We start from the raw sequence: 13,092 nt of genomic DNA, 5'->3' as shown, positions 1-13,092 counted from the left end.
AAGAAAGAAAGAAAGAAGAAAGAAAGAAAGAAAGAAAGAAAGAAGAAAGAAAGAAAGAAGGAGGAAGGAAGGAAGGAAGGAAGGAAGGAAGGAAGGAAGGAAGGAAGGAAGAAATTTAAAGTAATTGCCTCAAAATTTCTCTATGAATGGGAGATTTCACATAATTCTATTCATTACTCTTTCAGCTGAGAGAAAAAGAGATTAAGCATTTTACTACTAATAATACAAAATTCTTTCAAATAAAAAAAATGATACCAATACTTAATAAGCAGCATCATTTTTAAGAAAAAGTTTTAAAGTGCTACAGCTATAATAAGATGACCAACAGGATATTTGAGAACCAGCAAGAGATACTCTGCATTTTTGTACTATGGTATCTAATTAACAAAGTGACTGAAAGGTGGCCGGCCACATATTATGTATGTCATTATTTGCTTGGAATTTCTAAGGTTGAATCTTGATTTATTTCTCTTGTATGAGTTGATTAGGAAAATTCCCACCATGGCAGTAATGCTTTTTCTTTGAAAAATTACCATGCGGTTTCTTATGGAGTGAAAGTTTTGATGATTCTGAAATTTTTCTTTTATTCTATATGACATACCTATTGCAGATTCACTTTCTATTTTGGGAAATTATTACAGTTGATGAACCTATGTGGGTCTTCAAACTTCATTACAAATGTACAAATACATATGATAATTTCATAGAAATAGAGATTTTCTATTATAATAGAGATTTTCTAACATAATAGAGATTTTCCTCTTTAAACTGGAAATATAATGTCCTTGAATTTCCATGAAATTTTATTCTTTTGTAACAAATTTGTCAAGGTAAGAGGAGGGAATAAACTAATAAAATGTGTCATATTTTCAACTGAATTTATATTCCAATTAAAATGAAATCTTAAAAACTATGACTTTGTTTTATTTCTATTTAAGTAAGGATGCAGTTGCACCTTAATGTTTTTCAAAAATGTTAAAATTTAGCTATTGATGAAGATACTGAATCTCAATCTGTGGACTGATTTTATATATGCCTAATTGGGATGGTGGAGTGTTGAGGCTCAGCTAGTTGGATAGCCTGTCATGTTCTCCTAGTCTTATACTGAAAAAGCCAGATTCTATCTTTTGAGTTGAAAGGAACTTTAGCTTAGTTTTACCTTCTAACCCATTACTTTCCCATGATAAGTATTCCCTTTAAAACATCTGCAACAGAAACATCTCTAAATAGATAACCTAAAGCATGTAAGACGTTCATTCTCTCTTCTCCTAAAGGGAAGGAAAAAGGAAGGCATACCTTTAGGCCTATAGCTCCTTACTTTGCTGACTCTAGTTACTGGATCATTTTTAAATTTCTACTTGTCTCTTTATTGATGAAGATGGAGAGTCACAGGTCTGGCTTTGCTATCTTTTAAGTCAGTTATGACATATCCATCATCTCTCTGTGTGAAGGATGGTGATTGCTATTATTTTTCCATCTTTGTGGTTTCGGCAGAAATTTACGATGCAAGACCCTTAGCCCCAAGTGTGATTGAGGTAAAGAGGTCTGTATTCTGGGTTTTGTCTTATTGCTTCCTAGCAGACGAAATTTTATCACTAGCTTGGTTCTATTAACATATTCCCACCCTTATTCAGAAAGCCATGAAATGGTTGGAAACAGATCAATTTATATCAGCTTTTTGAAAGGCAATGACTAAAGAGAAGAGAGAAAATTTCTAAATGCAAAAAATAATATTTTCTGGGTCATCGGTCAGGATTTTCCAATTTTCAGTGATTTTAGTCATTGTATAGAAAAGCATTGATTGTAGACACATTATAAGCAAGCTTTAGTGTATTTAATGGATCTGAAACTTCCTTGAATTCCATTTATGCACTCTTCCATTAGTATTTTAAGATTCTAGTTGTGTCCCACAATGAGTCATTCCATATCAGTGGCTGACAGTTGACAATCAAGGTGGCTTAGAAATGAACATTTTTTACCGATCAAATTAGGCTTTGCATACTTAATAATTGCTAAATGAAAGACTCTGACAAAAGTAATTTGATCACAATGTGGATTACCAAAAATCTGCTTCTCATTAGAGAACATTTCCAGAGGCCATTAGGAGAAATTTGGGGGATTTACAATACAATAGATAAGCAGCAACAGGCTTAAAAGTCTACATTTTAAGTTGAGTAGAGAATTCCATGTGCCTTTAAATAATATTCTTTAGATATTTCTGTTCAACGGGGATTGTTTGAGATGTAGTTGTGGATGCAGTGGAAAACCTTTCATTCTTTCCTTGCTGCCCCCAGTACATGACACTATGGTTGACTAGCACGGTTCAAGAAAGCAATGTTATGCCTAATAGCTTCTGAAAGCAGTTGGGTAGAACGGTTAAGTGGAGAAATTTCCCCAAGTTCAACCTCGAAAGATATGATGACCTCTCTCTTCTAACTACTTGTTTAAAATGTCATAATTAGTTTCTCAATTATGTCAGTTTAAAATACAGGGCTATACAGCTACACTATAGAGCTACACTAACCATAACTCCTGACTCTAGTAAGTAGACCATCAAGTGCAATGTCAACAAACTTTCACAGGGATCCTGAAAATTACAAAGTTAATGTTGTCTCACAGGACTTTAAGGCAAATAAATCCAGAAAGAAAAAGACGAATTTTACCTAATACTTCCCAAGGGAAAAAAAGATGAATGATTTTAGACTCTAATAGAAATGACAAATATTTTAAAAAACATATTTGGCTAGACAGGTTCCGAGGGAGGGGGGACAATTGCAAAACAACCATTAAAGTTATGATATTTAAAGAAATAGGGATGAAATAGAAATCAGGCTAATTTCAATCCATCTGACAATTGTAAATATTTCCTTGCATCTCTGGTATGCAGTTAATGCCACAGAGAATAATACTAATAAATAGCTGTTGATTAGCTTAACTGCATGATTTTTCTTGGGGATGAGGTTCATTACTTATACATTTTTTATGGTCCCAGCACCTGGCAGTAGAGAAAAGAGTATGTTAACAAAGCAAAAGTCAACGAAATACGTCTAATTGGGGTGTCTGTGCAGAACCAAATGAGGGAGGAAGGAAGGAAGAAGCTGAGACAATAGTTCTATTAAGATCAATATCATTCGAAATGGAGAACTGAAAAATTTGAGGCGCCCAGAAAACCTTGCACATACTCAGGTAAAGGGATAAAGTTTAGTTTTTCAATGATCAAAACCGTGATGTTAGGCATGACAGAAAGAGACAATGGAATATGTAAGCACGTTGCAAACAGTCATCGAACTGCTGTTTTCCTGAACTCCTTCATATTGTTCTATAGAAGTCACACCTGCAATATCTACCCTGTTCTATAATTCCAAACCTTTAGTTTGTTCAGAAAAGAAATTTCTAAATGCAGGTGATAGGGTCAAATGAGAGCAAATATCTGATTGATAGCTTCATCTTCTAGTTTCTCCAATATATTGTTTGGTTTAAATAGAATAACAGTAAAGTACACACACACATGCATGCATTACAAATTGTAGAAGTCTATGAAAATGCATGTTGCCTCTATCATCATCACTGTGAAATTCTCTCTATAATGTGCAGAACACAGGGCACGTGAATTAATTTGGGGCTGCTTTGCTTGGAGTGTCTGTTGGTTCAAATTGCTGGTAACGTTGCAATTCATTTCTAAGCGAGGACTGCTTATTTCTACCACTGTGAGGAAACATCGGCTTTGTGTGAACACTTTCCCAGAGTGAAGGTGGGGCAGCTGAGATGAGAGACAGCAGAAACACAGGGGCATGACATTAACTGCATTTTTCTTTTAATAAAACATAAAGAGGTTAGGTATGTGGTAAAATTGAAGCAATCTCGTTCCATCTGCAAAGCTATTCTTCAAAAAGCATTACAGGGGAATTGGCCCCGTTCTAGCACAATCGTACCCAGGAAACTGCATAGACTCTATATCTTGATGCCTCCTCTATTGTTGTTCCTCTTATATATATAAAAGGCCATTTCTTTTCCCTCCCACACTCCGCTCCCAGCTGCTTGTTGGCAATTTAGTCATCTTTCACATCCTCAGATCAAATATGTGTTCCATGGTAAAGCCTTCTTTGATTTCTCAGTGGATAATAAGTATTTGTGTACACATGTGCCCTCCAAAAAACACAATGAATTTCACTGCCACCTTCTTTTTTCCTCTATTAGCAGATACCACAATTTTTTTTATTGGTGTCTGTGTGTATGTATCTAATACCTAAAAATATCTGGTATATAGAAAGCATTTCTATATAATAAGAAAATAATAAGATTCAGGTATATCTGACTATATCCTCATTTTACCACTTAAAATTATGTAGCCTAACATTTAAATTGATGATATAATATTAATTTTGGAGTTTTTGAGAGAATTAACCATAGAAAGATATCCTTGATTCTGAATTGTGTCTTGCACACATTAAAGTTTAAAGCATTGAAAATATTTCTGAAAAAGAAAAGCTATAGGTTTCATGTAGCGTTATGCAGCTTAAAGAAACAAAACATGTTAAAAGGCATCTATGAATTAAAGTGTGGCTGTGTGTTATTTTAGGTTTCTACTGAGGGTGCTTATTCTCATATAACCTTGAAAAATCTATCCTAATTCTTTTCATCATCAGTGTGATTTAGTGAGACAATTACTGAGTTAATTTTCCATAATGACACACACAAAAATTTCCACTCTGTTTTGTTTTTTGAATTTACTTTAAAAAATACCACAATCAAAGCATAATTCTCTACTTTGTTTATCTCGGGCTCGGGTGAACCAAATTCATTTGGAAAGCAGGAGGAGAATGAGGAAGTAGACTTCACTTTGAACACAGCCCTCAGTGTAGAGTAGGAACTGGAAGGTAGAAGTATTGGTGTCTAATATTTAGTCATCATGAATTGCAAGTGACATTGATTCTAAAAGTTTTACATATCTTAACTCATTAAACCCTAACAACCCCCCTATGTAGTAGATGTGATAATTATTCCTATTATTATAGATTTGTAAAAATCTAAAAACTGTGGCAAATTTTTCTGAGGTCACATAGCTGATAAATAGAACTTAAATTTGAACACGGAGAGTCACTAAGACAAGCTGCTTCTATATCATAATTCTGTAAGCTTACGTATTGACAATTTCACTAAAATGGTCATGTTTATAAAAATGGAATTAGTAAAAATAAATAAATAAGTCATAGCTGATATCTTCAGAACAGTAAACATAGAAACATGCAAGAGAAAAAATCTCTCATAAAAAAAAAGAAAAAGAAAAAAGAAAGAATTTGAAATCAGATGGCTTTGTGGCCCTCAGTTCTTTCAAGTGACCATGGTATAAATAATTTTCATACCATTTAAATACTTTTTAAAACCTTAGAAAAGCTTGGTAAATAACCCAAGCACTTCAATGAAGCTAGCATAATTGTCAGGAGACTTGGACAAGATAACAGCAAGACACAAACACACACGTACACACATATACACACACATGGACCCCATACTCACACATATACTATCTTCTATACACAAATCTATAAGGCTCCATTCTTTGTGAGTTATAATGCAGAAGTTCTAAATAAAAGACTAGCAAGTAGAATTCAAAAACGTGTTAAATTAATAATATAGGAAGTTTATATCCTGGTCAAACAGATGTGAATCTGTCATTCAATACTCAGGAGCAAGTAGTATTTTCTTTCTTTATATCTTAATAAAATTAAAGCTGGCTCCATGTTCCACTCGGTCAATACCCACTCTTCGCCAACACACACACACTTATCTCATGGCGTTATATAAAGAGCTTACTGATGACGTGTGCCCAGAGCAGGAATGGTTACGATCCTTCTCTCCTAGTGATCTCTATTTTCTCTTCCATGTTCTCTTTTAAAGCATACAAGCCCTGAGCACCTAAATGCTGATGCCCCAGAGCTTGAAAAACAACTCAGAATCGAACATGAGAAAACTATCTTAAATTAGAATTCGATGTCATCATTAGCAGTAAAACACTGTTTAATACATGGAATAGGTTAGCAGCGGCACTGGGAAATTGTTTTTCTGGAGTACCACATGCATAAATAGGCAACACAGTGGCCTTAAATTCACTGAAATATAAGCCTTCTTGCCTGAAAGGATGTGACACTAGGAGTTCCATTTTTGTGGAAGTGTGACCTGGGCAGTTACCCAGGGCTCTGGTCTTAGAATGGCCTGTGACTAATTAAATGTTCTACTGTCACCATCTTGAAATTCTTGATACATTTTGAACAAGAAGCCCCGTCTTTTCCCTTTGCTTGGAGCTCACAAATTATGTAACATGTCCTGGACCTTAGCCTGACAGCGGGAATCTAAGAAGCTTTGATGGTCTTCCCCGTGTGGCAGCTGGAGTGGAGATGCTTGCCCAGGGGAGAGAGTTGCAAGACATTCCTGAAACCTGGGTGCAGCCTCCACTGGATGGTGGCCTTGGAATGATTCTTTTTAAACCTCACAGGCAGAAAAACAGAGTTGCTCTTATTCGATACAGTGCTGAGCATGGGACCTCAGCAGAAAGTAAAAAATAAAATTATTTTTAAAGTTCTAGAACAAATTAAGTTGAAAATAAAATTACTCAGGAAATGCTATGAGTCTTCAGGTACAAAACAATGAATGAAGTAACAAAGAAACATATGGTGGGTAGATGAAAAGGAAAATATTCGATATGACAAAACGATTATGCAAATAAAGCTGAAACATCATACAGGTATCACATATAAGCACATACAGATGACAAAAGTGTCATCAATAGTAATATGTATCTAGAGGTTCAATCACATGCATATTTTATCACAGCAAATGTCACTTCTACACATATTCTGTTGTAGTATAGATCATAGGTTTGGGAATTGGGTAAGCTGGTTCTAACTCCACCAATTTCTAGCTGCCTGAACTTAAGCAAGTTATTCAATTTATTTGCACCTCGATATCCTTATCTGTATAATAGGGGGAACCAATTATTACTGTTTATGATGGTTGTGGGGATCAAATGAGATTATAGATGCAACATATTCATCATAGTGACATCATGAGCACTTGATAAATGTTATCTGCTATACTGTTGTTATTGTTGCTGTTACTGTTCTCATCAGTTTCATAAGAAAATGATCAGCTAAGTGATGAAAGATATATTTCAAATATGTAATTGCAGAATTATATTTTATTTTCTGAAAAAAACTCTATATATCTTATAATAAAGAATTAGTTAATTTTATTGACACATATACATAATAAGAAATGTTACAATGTGGGAATTTATCTTTAAATATTATATTATTCAGATATACACAAGTGGCTTCATTACTCTATCCACATCACAGCCTCCATATGTTTTAAATATGCATAGAAGAAAAGATAGGAAGTTGTTAAATTATCAAACATAAATTCTCCTACTGGTGAGAGATTTTTATTTTATTCTTTTTGCTCTCTTCTTTTTTTAAAAAAACATCAACAGCGAGCTTCAAAAAGTAGAAATTGAAAAGTATTTTTAAAACAGTATTGCACATTGTGAGAATGTGTGTATTTAATTGTGTGTACATAGAAACATGTTTTTAGATTTATTTTTTAAAAAAGTGTCCTCATGCTAAAACAGTATTTAGAGATTATCTAAACTAGGATCGTTGCAAACAGTGTCACCTGAGTCAACCTTTAAAAATATTCTCTTCAAGAGAAAGTATAATTATGAGAAGTTAATAGTACCTTCTATTATATTTAAACTCAGTAGAGTGCAAATGAAGTGCATTAAATTGCTCTAACTATATAATAAAATAGATACATTTTTGAGACATTATCACTGATTTTAAAGACAAGTCTCTGCATTGTGTTTAAGTTTGAAATGTTAATTTTTTTCATGAAAGACATAATTTGTTTGGCCTTAAAATGTATATATTAGCTATTATTAAAATGTGAAAAGTGAAATAAAGCATTGAAGAACTCTTCAAAGTGAAAAATAAATAAAAGCAGAGATAGCATACTATTGCAGATGTCATAAATAGATGATATTTAAAAAAAGTGTAAGTTTATGGAGAATTTTGTTTCTATAGAAAGATTTTCATTTTTTTGTTTTTGTCTTTTATATCAAAAGTTACAATCACAGCAGATGAGAGCTTGTCTCATAACAATGATTACTGTGCAAAAATAGGTCACTTTTTATCAACCAAGTTTGACCCACTAAAATATAATTTATTAGTTATTGCAGTAAGCATAATATACATATCAGTTAGGATATTGCTGCCAGAAAATAAAATTTCTGCCTTAAAATACCTTGCCTTTGATTAAAAGAATCCAGGCATCCCTGGAAAACATCAAAAGTTTATGCATAATAATAATAAAAATAAAGTTTGCATTGCATGTCCTAATTTATCATTATAAAATGTCAAAAATAATGTATGATCGGAAGGGTGCAAAATGTTCTTTTCCTTGGGGAACTGGCAATATCACTTTTTCTAGATTTATTTCACAAGTAGAACATTTCCTTTCCATGCCTTCTATTTATGTGCTTTGTGAGATTTGAAATTCTGTAACAAACAATAAAACTTAAAATACAAGATCAGAGGCATTCTGATATATTGTACTCTTTTATGTTAAATAAGAATGACCATTAATCATAGCAGATTTTATCAACTTTTGATGTGCAGGAGATTTGCAATCTGAAGAGCCAAGAAAACTTCTGAAATCTGAGTGGTTTTCAAAGTACAATTGAGAACCATAATAGCTCAGTGTTATTCATAGATTCATATAATCAAGGCCAAATTGTGTCATTTAATTCACAACAACCAGATTTTTATAAATGTTTTTTGACATAGCTCTATGTTGAAATGATATGTACTCTTGCTGAGGACACCTTCCTGTTTTCAAAGCCACCATTGTCAACAATTATGGAAAAGCAGATTATTAAAAAAGCGGGTCACAATACAGCGAAAACTTTGTTTTTCTCTTACGTTGCTTTCTAAGAAGAATGAAAGGTCAGTAATAGAGACTATTGTAAGTATTTGTCTTACTTCTGCATCCCAATTTATAAATTTACCTAAATACATTATCCAGCTACCAAAATAACTTTTATCTGTATATATATTTTATAGAAAGATGGCACTAGATTGTTTAAAACCGTAAAGCAAGTAGCAAAACTATTAACTTGTGACCTGTGCATAAGAAAGAATCGTAACAATACTACAAATTGTCATTTCATAATATTTGTCATTAGAGAATAGATTTAGGATTGGAGGATGAACACTTTTAATCTCCTGTTTTATACACTTTTATAGACAGAATTTTAGATAAACATGTATTTTTTAAAAATAAAATAAATAGTAAAACAATTAATCTAACATCTAATCAATGTTAATATTATATTTAGACTCTGCCTAGTGTGAGGACTACAAAGAATGTCTATTTTTCACCTAAGAGAATAGAAAATAGTGACTTTCATCCTGTTTTGGACATAGAAATTCTGAAGAAATATTTACAGAATTGAATGATTAATGACCCAGGTGATAAAATATTAAGCAGGAATTAAGGTTTGTGCAGAGAAAATATTTAAAGTCCCACTATAATGAGTAAAGCTCGAACTATAAAAACTATGTATTTCAAAGATGTAGGGAGTAGGAAATTAGGGTAAGTAGTCAGAGAGTGGGCTAGAGCTACTGGGCACTTAAACACTGTTTTAAGATACACTGCCACAATTAAAAGGATTGCTGAGTATCAGTCGAGGCTAAGTGAAGACTTCTAAGATTGAATTCATAATCAAGTAGGTTGGAATATTAGCACATGCTACTCCAACAGGATTCATTAGATCAAGCACAAGCAAGAAGAAAGAACATGAAGGGGTTGATCTGAGCTAAAATAGCCATGCAAAATAGAACAGCAGAGCAATCGTGGCTTAAGGTTAGAAGAGGCCCTGAACACTAAGGGGCCCTTGGACTCAGAAAAGATATCAACAGGATTCAAATGCACATAAGAGATAATGAGAAGGATTATAGGTGTAAACATTGCAGTTAGTGAGAAGATGCTAAAAATCAAATCGGGTTACTGACAGATACTTGTGATGGATTAGCCTTGACTGGATATGCTGACCAGAAAGTGATACATAAGAAGTAAAGCAAATCATGGCTTCAGAAAAGTAAATAAAAACAATTTCAATTTAAGGTCATTGAAAATGTATTTGAGAAGGAATCACGATGATATCAAAAAATTGTAAGAGGACACTCTAATTAAGGGAGTGGTTTCAAACCATTTTGGAATAAATCCATATGGCAGTAGAAAACAGTAGAATTACTGTGGCAGGTGGGTAGTTAGGGTATCTAGACTTCACCTGGTAGAGAGAGATGTGGAGCTCTGATAGGGACCAGGTGAGAGTGACAATATCAGTAACAATCTATGGACATGATATAAATCCTGAGTTAGTGGATAAGGATGGTATAAATGTTATTTTTTTCATTTCTTTGTCTTTTAATTTTATTGAGTTTTGCTCTCGTATTGTTTTCTCCCTTACTTTGGGTTTACTTAGCTTTTCCTTTCCTAGCTGCTTAATGATGCTACCTTAGGTTATTGATTTTAGATCTTTCTAAAAATATTTAACACTATACACTTTAGACCTTTTTAGACATTTTTTAAGATATAGGTTTAGATTCTAGATCTTTTAAAAATATTTAAAGCTATACTTTTCTCACAGAGCATCACTTCAGAGGCATTTCAAAATTTTCAGTATTTTTTCCTTTTGATATTATTCAAGATAAAATATTTTCTATTTTTCTTTATGATAACCTTAAATCATGGGTTATTTGAAAGTCTCCCTTTTTAAAATAAATATTTCTAAGTTTTTCAGGATCTTCTCATTTGATTTCTGTTATTTATTCCTACTTTAATGGGTTCCCCATAAGACAAACAATAAGTGTGTTGAGATGAAAATGTCAAAACAGTGGTGGTGAAGGGGACTGCAGCAAAGAAGATGTGTGAGAAGGTTTAGGTGGAGAGATTTAGATCTTGGTAAATACGAGATATATTGGAGGTAGTGTTGTCTTCAAGGATATAATTCTGTTTTCCAATCAGTTATAACTTTTCAAGGTTAAGACTGTCCAGGAGCTATAAGTAGTCACTAGACAGTTTAATTAAGAGGCAATGTCTAAAAGGGAAATGAAGGTGCTGTTTTAGCTCACGCTAAATTTCTAATGAATCCTATCTTTGCCAGATAAGCTAGTATTTCCAAGTCATTCCATACGACTATTATTTTCTGATGCGTTAAGAGCAAGAGTTTTCTCATTAAAATGTTTGTTTAACCTTATACATTTTTTCCCCTTCAAGTGGTAATTAAAGACCAAGGAGAAATTGATATAATCATCTGTTTATGTCCGAAAATCAGGTAATGTCTACCCAAGTTCTATTTCTCTTTTAGAATGTCTCTGCCTTTCTTTGAACCCAGGTTTTAGATATATATCCAGTTTTATCATGTATGCTTATATGTTCAAGTCATGGGTGTCTCTAGATAGTGAATTCACATTTGCATTTATCAGAGCCTCAGATTCTTCTTATGCCTGGCCCGAAATGGAATTCTGTCTTAACATTCAGAAACAAATGCCATCTTCTCCCAGAAAGGCCAACCTATCCATACACCGAAACTTCAGACAAACTCTGTATAAATTAGCTGATTCTAAACAACAAGACTAAAGGCCATACAAATGTCCTCTTTTAATGTTTTTTTCCTCATACGCCTGTGTCCCCCCCAAACATAAACACACAGACATCTCTATGTCTGTTTCTCTCTCTCTTTCTCTCAAACCACAATTTTTGAACTACAGTTTTTGGTTCTGAATGCCTGTTTTTCTTCTACACTATTCATTCATACTTGCATGGCTAATATTGCTGTGTGTTCCTGCTTCTCTGGAATTGGACTTCAAGAGCCTTGCAGTCACGGTTAAGCAACTTCCCTTAACCCTGTGCAAGCCTGTGTGTCACCTTAGCCACCACTTTACCCAAGAAACCACAGGTGTAAGAGACAAAGCATCTCTGTTGCTTGGTTATTGTATTTTTCTCTATTTCTAGAGCTCTTACATTTGAGTACGTCATGGCTATAACCCAGCAGGAACCCATAAACACTAACATAGAGAGTGTTTAAATCAATCTGAGAGAACAAGGCTCCCAACTGTAACTTTTCTAAACTTAAAATATATTGTATGGGCTACAAGAAATCCACTGCATTCCCTGTATAGTTTTATGAGTGTCACAGAAGTTAAGCATCTACTGACTCGGCTGGTGGGTAAATCCCCTAAGCCAGTGCCAAATTCTTGTAATGCAGCAGATGGCAGATGCAGCAGACAATAGCAAACAATAAGGGGTCCAGGCTGGTTTCCTAACCTTTCATCACCAGAAATCATTCCCATTGTTTAACTCCGCATCTGCAGCCTATTTACATGGGAGAATTGACTCGCTGAATGTTTATGATGTGTTGAGCTGGAGCGAGACACAAGCTGCTTGGATTTTTCTCAGATGACCATTCCAACTACTTAGCAAAGGTCATTGCTTTGAGGTTGTAGTGATATTATTGTTATTATATTTTGGTTGTGATTCCCTGATGCACTTTGAAATATGACTATTTGAATTTGAAACCCTAAACCTAAAGTCGTTTTATCTAACTTCCTCTGAACTTGCGATCTTACAGCTGTTCGGTAAATCCACTGTAGCCTGTATCACAATAATCACAGTGTATCCTGAAAGCTTGTGCTTAATTTTCATTCTTCCTGTGTGAAATAGAAATAAGGACCTTAACTATAAAGTGAATTCTATTGCGCTACTCCAGGAAAAGCTGGCTCTGGAAGCACATAACTGGCAAGAGAATCAGACACTGGGAGAAATGGATTGAGTATCTCTATTCCCAGCTTTGCTGCTGATCACATGAGCAACCTGAGGCAAACCACTTAAATCCCTTCTCTTTCCCTTTTGTGAAATGAAAACATAATTTTTTATTATTTCTGTCACAGGCTGGGAGCCACAGGTACATTCATCTTACCCAATGAGCTGATGATATCAAGTTTACTCTGGTGGGGATAAGCTTTATTATGCTAT

Source organism: Rousettus aegyptiacus, unplaced genomic scaffold (assembly GCF_014176215.1).
Source record: "Rousettus aegyptiacus isolate mRouAeg1 unplaced genomic scaffold, mRouAeg1.p scaffold_m13_p_3, whole genome shotgun sequence".
Taxonomy (NCBI): Eukaryota; Metazoa; Chordata; class Mammalia; order Chiroptera; family Pteropodidae; genus Rousettus; species Rousettus aegyptiacus.
Note: the sequence above shows the minus strand (reverse complement) of the source record.